This window comes from Arvicanthis niloticus, chromosome 1, assembly GCF_011762505.2.
Source record: "Arvicanthis niloticus isolate mArvNil1 chromosome 1, mArvNil1.pat.X, whole genome shotgun sequence".
Classification (NCBI taxonomy): domain Eukaryota; kingdom Metazoa; phylum Chordata; class Mammalia; order Rodentia; family Muridae; genus Arvicanthis; species Arvicanthis niloticus.
Genome location: NC_047658.1, coordinates 8,238,728 through 8,248,354, shown reverse-complemented (window position 1 = coordinate 8,248,354; position 9,627 = coordinate 8,238,728).

Below are 9,627 nucleotides of genomic sequence, written 5' to 3'. Positions count from 1 at the left end.
AACTCCTGTCTGCAGTGTCAGGAAATCAGCAGTTCAGTTCACAGGTCAGCAGTGGCAACTTGATCCACTCGCAAACACCAGCCATGAATTCATGAGTACACCAGCCAGTTTGGTAGCAATATTGGTGACACAGCCTAGCAGAGACAGCCAGGCCTCAACCTTGGCATGAGTCAGCAGGAGGGACCAACAGGAACACCAGGAGAAGTTCTTGGCTGTACCTTTCTCAGTAAAGCAAAAATCAGTGAAGACTCTAGACCTGCAAGCATTGCACAGCTAGCTGTACCACCAAGCCAAGCTCTAAAGAAGCCATTTCCACCAACTCCTGTATGGGGATTTGAGGATCATCTATCTACAGTATACTTGAATAGACAAACTTAGCTTGATTACAGTTACCCATCTTAGGCTTAACTTTGAAAGCATATACTTTGATTATTAAATATACCTTATTTTTATTTTGGCATGAATGCATGGAGTTGCGGTGAAAGTATGAATTTCCCCATAACAAAGATGGTGGCAATCCATGTGACTGCCTTGTCCAAGATGGCAGTGAAGCCATAACTCCACCCTCTTTCTCCCAAAGTCATGATGGTGATCAGTCGAGTGCTGTTTACTCATCATGCATACTTTCCTGATGCCAGTGTGGCATCATTAAAATGAACAGGCCAGTCTTCCAGTAACACCATTGCAATCGGCGCCACAGTGCTGTACCTGGATTGGCCCAAACTCAAATTCTATGGCCCCCCTTTTCCTGGTTCTGGGATTACAGATAGGCACCACCACATTCACCAATAATTCCATTTTTGGAAAGGAAAGAATACATATAGAGTATGATGGTTCTAATGAAATTGGTCGTCATAGGCTCATAAGTTAGGGAAAAATTATAAGTAAGCCTCCCAGTTAAATGCTTTGTTTGATAAGAGATGCCTTGGTCACAGTGTCTCTTCACAGCAATAGGAAACGAAACTCCCAGAAGTCTTGTCCCCACCACAGCACTGGAAACAGGTAGACAACAGGTAGCTTCTTACATGTTTTCCAGTGATTTGAACCTGGGCCCTCATGCTTGTGCAACTAGCAGTGTTACCTGATGAGCTGTCTCCCCAGCCCGTCTGTGATTTATACTAAAAGACTTCACAACACTGGAAGTGAGTACTTGAAGAAATCTTGTCTCAGGCATCCTTATGTTTATAGAATGCCTCAAAAATGTAAATATTCCAGGAGGTGAGGATATAGCTTAGAAGGAGAGGGCACGTTTAGTGGGTGTAACATGCTAGATTATATAAGTACTCAGTACCACTCACCCAGGCAAATATAAACACTTGAGCAAAACTCGAGGAATGATTAATAGCATTCCCACACCCTAATGAAAATATGGATGGCATATAAAGAGATGACCAGTTCTCTGACATTCATCAAGCATGAGACTGACCACTATGGACTGTTCTGTGCTATGTACGTTGTGCATTTCAGATGAAGGAATTCCCTTTGGTAATTTCCCCACTATTGAGCATCCTCGAATGTCAAGGAAGTTGTGAGCTATAGAAACATTCTCCTACAATCTTCCCATTCATAGGAACTCCTCCTAATGTGCATTTTCCAATGCTAAATTCTGAATCATGATAACAGGTCTTTCTACAATCCTTGCCCTGACTTTCCTTCACCAGTCAATCAACCTCTGATCTATGAAGGAAGGTCTTCCCACATTCTTTACATTTACAGAGTTTCCTTTAATGGCTTTTCTCAAGTTGAGCAAGTCGTAAAGTCCAAATGAAAAAGTCTGAAGTGGAAACATCTGGTTTCTTTAGAAAGTCAGCAATGGTTAAATGCTGTTTTGCTGGGGCACACAGGTGAAAGGAGGTTCTGCTGTAGTGGACACGTGAAAGGACTCTTGATGGGGTATAAATATGACTCCACAGTCAGCTGGAGCTCCAGCATTTCTCTGCCTCACTATTCTCCACCAATGACACACATGTATTGGTTCACCTTACATTACATTGCTGAACTCTGCTTGTGGTGGTGCCATAGAGAGAAAATCACCAAAGAGCTTCTCATAAGTTCCTGTGGCTTCTTGCCACTTCCACAGACCCTTCCACAATCTTCACATTCATAGAGATCCCCCCCTAATGTGCATTTTTTTATGCCACATCCTGAATCAAAGTGTGAAGTTCAAATGAAAGTCTGAAGTGGTAACTGCCCTTGCTGGTTCATGTGTGGTGTCTGCTGAGAGGACTGGACTTGCAGCTGTTGGTTCATGTGTGGTGTCTGCCTGCCGAGAGGACTGAACTACAGCTGGTGGCTCATATTTGCTGATTGCTACTGGACTGAAGTGCTGCTATCCTGACAACAAAGATTGGACTCGCCCCCAAAGATCTCTTTCTAAACAGATCTATTTCCCCTATGTCCTAATAACTTTTCTTTTCTACTACTTCTGGTGGGTGGTAGGCTGGAGGAGAAGGTGAACGATTATTAAAGTAGGTTGAAAAAAAATATGCCTACAAAAGTCTTCTCACATCAGGGAAGTTCCTGACCAGCATGAATTTGTTGATGTTGAGCAAGGTCTGAATTCTAAAGATGGCATCTCCCAAGGCTCCCAGTATTCTAAGGCTTCCCATCCAGATAAGCTTGCTGGTGCTTCGTCAGACTTGTACTGAGACTAGAGTTTTTTTCCACATTCTTTCCATTCACATGATTTCTCACTATTATGCATTTTCTGGTATCAGGCATTGGGCAGGAGTGAAAGCTTTCCCTCACTCCTGACCAGCGTGCATCTGATGGTTAGTGAGACGTGCCCTTTGGACATCACTCCTGACCAGCGTACATCTGATGGTTAGTGAGATGTGATGGTCAGTGAGATGTGCCCTCTGGACAAAGGTGTTTCTACATTCAGTACATTTGTAGGGCTTTTCACCAATGTGGATTCCCTGATGTTCACTTAGGTACAAGCAGTTTATATAAGTCATGTGGCACAGGGTGTTCATCTTTAGAGAAGGTAATGGATGAACCAGGCCTGTCTTTCTCTCTTCCATCCTCTCCTGCTGTCCTCCTCAGGCCCTGGCCCAGCTTTGGTTCCTCTTCCCACACTCTGGTCAGACTCACCTCATCTTTTGGGGGCGGGATTTCTCCATGTAGCCCTGGCTCTTTTACCCTGATGTCCAGCGAAGCAGCCCATTATGTTGTAATGTAGAACATATGATGTTCTAATAACAGAAAAGAACAAAACAATCTTTAGTGCTTCATCTAATTTCTATGAGCCCCTTTTAACCTAAAATGAGGTTGTTAGATAAAAGAATGGCTCTGGGCTAAGAAGATGACTCAGCCCACAAAGGAGCTTGCTGCCAAGCTTGTCAACCTGGATTTAATCTCTGGGACCCATGTTGGCAGAAAGAGAGGACCGACCACATCAGCTTTTCTTAACTTCCACTTGTGAAACTGGGCAGGACACCCATCCCATCTCCTGCCCACAGTTGACAAAAAAAAGTAACAGTACAGTGAAAAAAAAAAGAGTAAGTTTATGAATACAGGAAATACACAATGGAGAAGAAAGGTGAATTGGGGGGAAATTTCAACAGAAAGTAGGAAGGAAAAAGGTATTTTTTTTTTTTTTAAGGAAATAAGGGAATTCACAGATAGCTAAAGAAAAAGGAAAGGAAAGTTGATAGTGGGGGGTGCGAGTGGGGAGGGGGGTATGGAACTGACTGGGAGTTCCAAACCATCCATATAATGTCACACTGGAAAAGTCAATGCTGTGTACTTCTGTGTATCACAAGGAATGAAGGAGAAGACAGAGGAGCAGCATCCGCAGGGGAGTTCTTCAGGAAACTACTGTTCCACATCTTGGGCCTCTGTCAAAGGACTTTGGCCATAAGAGTCTGTCTTCACCTGTGTCTGCTTTGTTCTCTCTCTGCAACCTGTCTCTGTACAATCCTCGTAAAACTGCCTCCTCCCTCTCCCCCTCCCTCCCAGTCTTCCTCCCCTCTCCCTCTCTCTGCACTGTCCCTCAAGGAGCTTCCCTTTCCTGTCTCTTCTCGTGAGAGTTGGGAATATCCTATTCTGTCAAATCTTTCTCTGATTCATCACTTTGTCTGCCAGTCAATTAGACATCACTTTTAAACATGGGTGCTTTCTTCTACAAAGTAAGATTACCTTCGTTGTTTGGGATTAAATGTATGTTCTGAATTCCAGCCAAAGGGATTAAAAGTGTCTGTTAAGGGCTGAACCAACAACTAGAAACATTTTTTTTTCAGTAAATAATACAATCTTGGGACTCATCATGTGATCAAATATCCCACAACAGTCCTTTTTCCAACAAGGAGAATGTGTGTGCACATGTGCATGCGTGCGTGCGTGCGTGTGTGCGTGCGTGCGTGTGTGTGTGTGTGTGTGTGTGTGTGTGTGTTAAACACAAAATTCTGCCCAAGAGCTAAAACATAGGAAATGGCCACATGGGTCAGAGTTCCAAATTTTATATCTGGTCCCTTGGTAATTAAGGAAGAATAAGAAGACATGAAGTACACCTTAAGGATGTGGAACACAGAGGTCCCCAATAATGCCTGCTGATGCTGATAACTCACCCACTGAGATGAGGTGTCTGTATCTCTCCATCATCGAATCTGTGTACAAATGCCTCTGTTCCAGGCTCAGGAATTCCCACTCCTCCCAATAGAGATTTACAGCCACATCCTTGAATGTCATGAACACCAAAACACTAATGGAGAGATTGAAAACACTCTGATGGAAAGGTAAAGAGGAGAGAGTACTTAGCAGGGGGTGAACGGAATGCACAGCTGCCAGGTAGGAGCTGCCAGTCTGTGGTGTGGACGGAATGGAAAGAAATATGTCTGTGGACTGAAGAACCCTAGTAATCAATCACACCATCCTTAGGACCTTCATATAACAAACAGTAGCCAGGTAGTAGTGCAAACACCTTTAATATTAACACTAGAGAGGCAGAAGCAGGTGGATCTCTAGTTCAAGGCCAGCCTGGACTACAGAATGAGTTCCAGGACAACCAGGGCTATACAGAGAAACCCTGTCTTGAAAAACAAATAAACAAACAAACAAAACAAACACCCACTAACAACCTCAGAGAGACATGAAGAGACAACACCACTGCCAAACCACTAACTCCAAATGAGAACACCGGTGTGCCCACCAGTGCCTTGTGGGCTGTGAGTTTTTGTTTTTGACTTTTGTGTTCCCTTTAATTCATTTTTCTACCAGGTTCAATTAGAAAAAAATCCTTAGAGATACGGTCCCAACCTGAATACAATTTTCTGAACAGAACAGCTGCGGTTTCAAGGCTCTCTGTAAGCAGGTGCCAGAAAATGTTTTGTTAATTATAATCATGTCTTTCTGATGTCTTGGCATGAGCTCAGATCTCTGCAACCTCAGTGCCCCCATCGTAACCACTAACTCATAGCATTAGAAACAAACACTGAAATTAACTGAAAAGTTCATCTTGACTAGTTAAAATATCACTTTCTGCGAGTAAAAAGAAAAACCCTTTATGATCTGTATCCCCTTTAATGTTTCCTTATTCCTTTATGTTTTGGAATAGTCAATGGTACTCTTGGCACATACATGCACATCTCCTCCTTCAATGCTCTGTCAAAGAGCAAAGAACAGTAGAACATGATATACTGAATTCCCTGTGGCATACAGATGTATAGGCTGGAGAAAGAATGACATCTAGGAAAAACAGTTGTAGGCTGTAATTCAATAATGAAAGCCTCATCTGTTCCTGTTCTAGCTCCCAAATAATTGACACAAAGATGTGTTAAGTTTATTAGGAAGCTTTAGGCACTATGACTGTGCAGATATCCATTCTATCTGTTCTAACCCTCTCAGCTACTTCCCAGCCACAAGCTCTGTGTTACTTGCAGTCTGAGTGTCGCCCTGGCTTGCTCTGCTCCATGTGTGTTTGTATGGCAAATCCCGTGGCAACCTGCTTGTCACCACTCTTCCCTGGATCATCCACTCCATGACCTCCTCTCCCTTCTGTCCTCCCCATTCTTCCCTACTCTTCTCTCTCCCCCCTGGGATCCCTGGCTGGGATTGGAAGTCTAGCTTTCCTATCTCCTCTACCCAGTCATAGGCCGAATCACCTCTTTATTGGCCAATCAGAGATGACGGGAAATAACTTTTACATAACATTGAGACCAGAAATGCTTGACCATGCCAACATCCAGATTGTAGACAGATATCTGGCATAGGAAGTAGATCTTGGGGCACAGAAATCTGTATCTGAATACACAGTGTACGAAACCAAGTCCCAACATACTGTTCCACAATGATCATTTATATTTGTAGAGATTTAGGACAGTAGTTCAGGAACAAGTAAAAACATAAGCAAAGGTTTTGTGTTGGAGACAATTCTAACTCACATGGGCCATGATCCAGAGTTGGAAGAGGTCACTGGCCTCCTTTAGAGTCCTCTCCTGAGAAAGCAGAGCAAGGAAAGTAAAGAATCTTAGCAGGGCAGGCTTTCCACTGATCTTTCAAGTGGACAAATGAGAGGGATATTTTCTTCCTCAAAGGAAGTCAGAGGAAGTAAGGATATTGTTGGAGTTCAGGAATTGCCACTCAAACCAAACAAGCACTGATTTCAGTTAAACAAGAATAGTTTATTGAACATACATCTTAATATTAGACATCCAGGACCAAAAAAAAAGGACTGAGGTCCTAGTCTGCTCTCAGTGTAGACTTTTCACAGGAAAAACCAGGTTCAAAAGTTTAAAGGGCAAGGAAGGAGCAGTTGGCTCACTAGGAAAGTATTGTCAGCTCACCTTTAAGCTCTGTCTCAAGGTCTTTTAGACATAACAGTTCATATTTGCCCTTGATTCCATGGGTCCTACAAAAGCTTTGTGGACTTTCTTAAGATTAGCAAACCTCATACAGAACACTCAGAACATTTAGAACAAAACAGGGTATGTGGTCAGTATGTCCTTGAGCTAAGTCACTTCTAGGCCATCATCCAGAGAAAAAGGCAGAAGCATGTTTCTAAAACTACATGCAGTGTGTGTGTGTGTGTGTGTGTGTGTGTGTGTGTGTGTGTGTTTCAGCATCATGCTAAGTCCAGGCATTTACTCAAAATCTCCATCTAGGACAGCTCTAGAGAAGTACCGCATGGATGCTCTGGTCCACTCTCACAGACACAGATGCTTCTACTAGACCTTCTCCTTCCTACTCATAGATGGTTCACAGACCCTGGACAGCAACGCAACAGCCAACCCTCCTAAGACTGCACCAACATCTCCATCTCCATTTTCTTAGGTTTCCCAGAGACATGTCGTTCTGTAGTCAGCAGGAAGTAGCTAAAGACCACGATGACCCTATTCCTGCTTCCCCATCCCCTCTTTCTAGTTATTCCTTTTTTAAAAATTAAATAAAAAAAAATTAAAATTTAAAACCCAAACGGATGAATGTTAGCATTCCTTCTAGGCCCAACCCAACAGTTACTTAGCAATAGCTAGGTAGGCCTGGCTTGCTATAAAAGGGGCTGTTTGGCCCCTCCTTGCTCTCTCTGCCCCTCCCCATTCTCTTCTCTCCTTGACCCCTTTCTCCCTCTCTCCCCCTTCCTTCCCCCCGTCCTCCCCCCCGTCCTGTCTCCACATGTTCCTGGTTGGTCTCTTCTCTCTCACCTTGTCTTAGGCAATATGAGACATTTAACTCTGGGCATCCTCTGTTCACAGTTTAGGCCAAGTCCTAGCAGTTGGCAAGGCAATGGAGTGGTGTTTCTCAATGGTTATCATACACAATCTAGACAGTCTTGTCGCTGTGCTCATATCTTCTCAGAAACCTGGGGGCGGGGGCTCACTGTTAGGCTTTAGAGTTTCTGTCATAATAAGCTTAAACATTTAACATTATATTTAGCAGGTTTCTGACAAGATTGAGAGCCAGTATCTATTAAGTATATCTAAGTTAGGCAATCTGTCTGTGTTACTTAATGATTTGTCCTAGAATGTATCTAGTAAATAAAGATATGTTTAATAGAGCATGGTATGTTGAGGTGGGAGGGGTACCTCGGCGGGCCCATGCTGAGACATCCCTTCCCCCTGAGGTATCAGCCATTCTGTGGGTACAGTGTTGAATAGTTTATTTAGGGCATGGGGAGGGGGGTTAAGAAGGGAGTAGAGACAGAGAGAGAGACAGAGAGAGAGAGAGAGAGAGAGAGAGAGAGAGAGAGAGAGAGCTATAGAAACGTCTGTCAGCTTGGGGCCAGAGAGCACTGAGGACAATTAGGAACTGAAGAGTCACTGTGGATGTGAAAGGAACAGAGTAGTTAAAAAAAACCTAAATCAAAATTATGTCTTTAGGGAAATTTCCCTGTAGCAGATCCTGGTCTTGGACGCTCACCTAAGAAGTCAGGGAGAGTGTGTTGAAACTAACTAGAGGAATTTGTGTTCAGGAGATGTCCAAACTTCTTGTTCATTTCCCTTTTCAGATGCTGGACTCTGTTATGTCCCATCCATCCACTGTTCTCATCTTTCTCCAGTTCTTAAAACATTTTGGCTAGGACGCCTTCTGGGACACACAATTTAACAAGGACATTTCTTCATCTTCAGCCATTTCCTGGAAAGCTCCTTACCTGCTGAGTCTGCCACACATGTGGCTTTGCTCAGCATAGTCTGAAAGGCAATTAATGTTCCTGCCACTGGGTCTGGGTCTGGGCAAGTGGCTTATGTGCTCACTTAGAACTTCTAGACTTCTTAACTTCTACCTTTATGAAACCTCGCTTTAAATCTCACAACATGTTCTTATATTCCTTTTGATGACACGACCATAGGCTATTTCCTGATGACACGACCATAGGCTATTTCCTCGTAGCTTAAAATCTTGAGCTCAAGGCTCACAGTCTGCAACTAGGCCAAGTCCTGCTTTCCATTCTTGCAATTTTAGTATAACTATAAAGATGAGCTTGATTTGCTTATCTCTCCTGGACCTGCCCATTCTAGTGTCTCATTCTTAAGAGAATACTAATTCTTTCCTCTCTTACACCTCCTCCCACAAGGTACTGTTCCATTTTTCTCTTCACATTTATACACTTGGAATATACCATGTACACTGTCTTCTACTGCTTACACATGGCTCCACTTGATCAAGATAATTTTGCTCGCTTTATCATCTATCTATCTATCTATCTATCTATCTATCTATCTATCTACCTACCTACCTACCTACCTACCTATTTACTTAAGATTCTTTGAGGAAAAAAAAAAACCTTATAGTCAACCAGCCCAAGTCACCTAGCCAGTGAGACATTTTCTTTCAAGGGATCTCGACTAATCTTGGCCCCTCATCATACTGACCACAGCATGACCTGAAACGCTCTTGTCCATCATCTGAATGTCTCTGAACATATGCTGTATGACAAGAAAGTTGGACACTGTCAGAAAAATACCCTTCTTTTCTTGAACTATAAACTTTATGCTGGGCAGACCTACAAACGTATACCTTAAACTCACCATGCTGAAAACTATGATCCACACAAAGTGCTCTCCAGCACGAATACTCAGGCTTCTAGACTAAAATCCCTGTGCCTTCAGAGAGGTGGTTGCTTTGCAAACAGTCACAGTGCTTTCCTTGCCTGTTGGAGGCAATAATTCTTTCTCTGCTCCTTCCCTCCTTTGC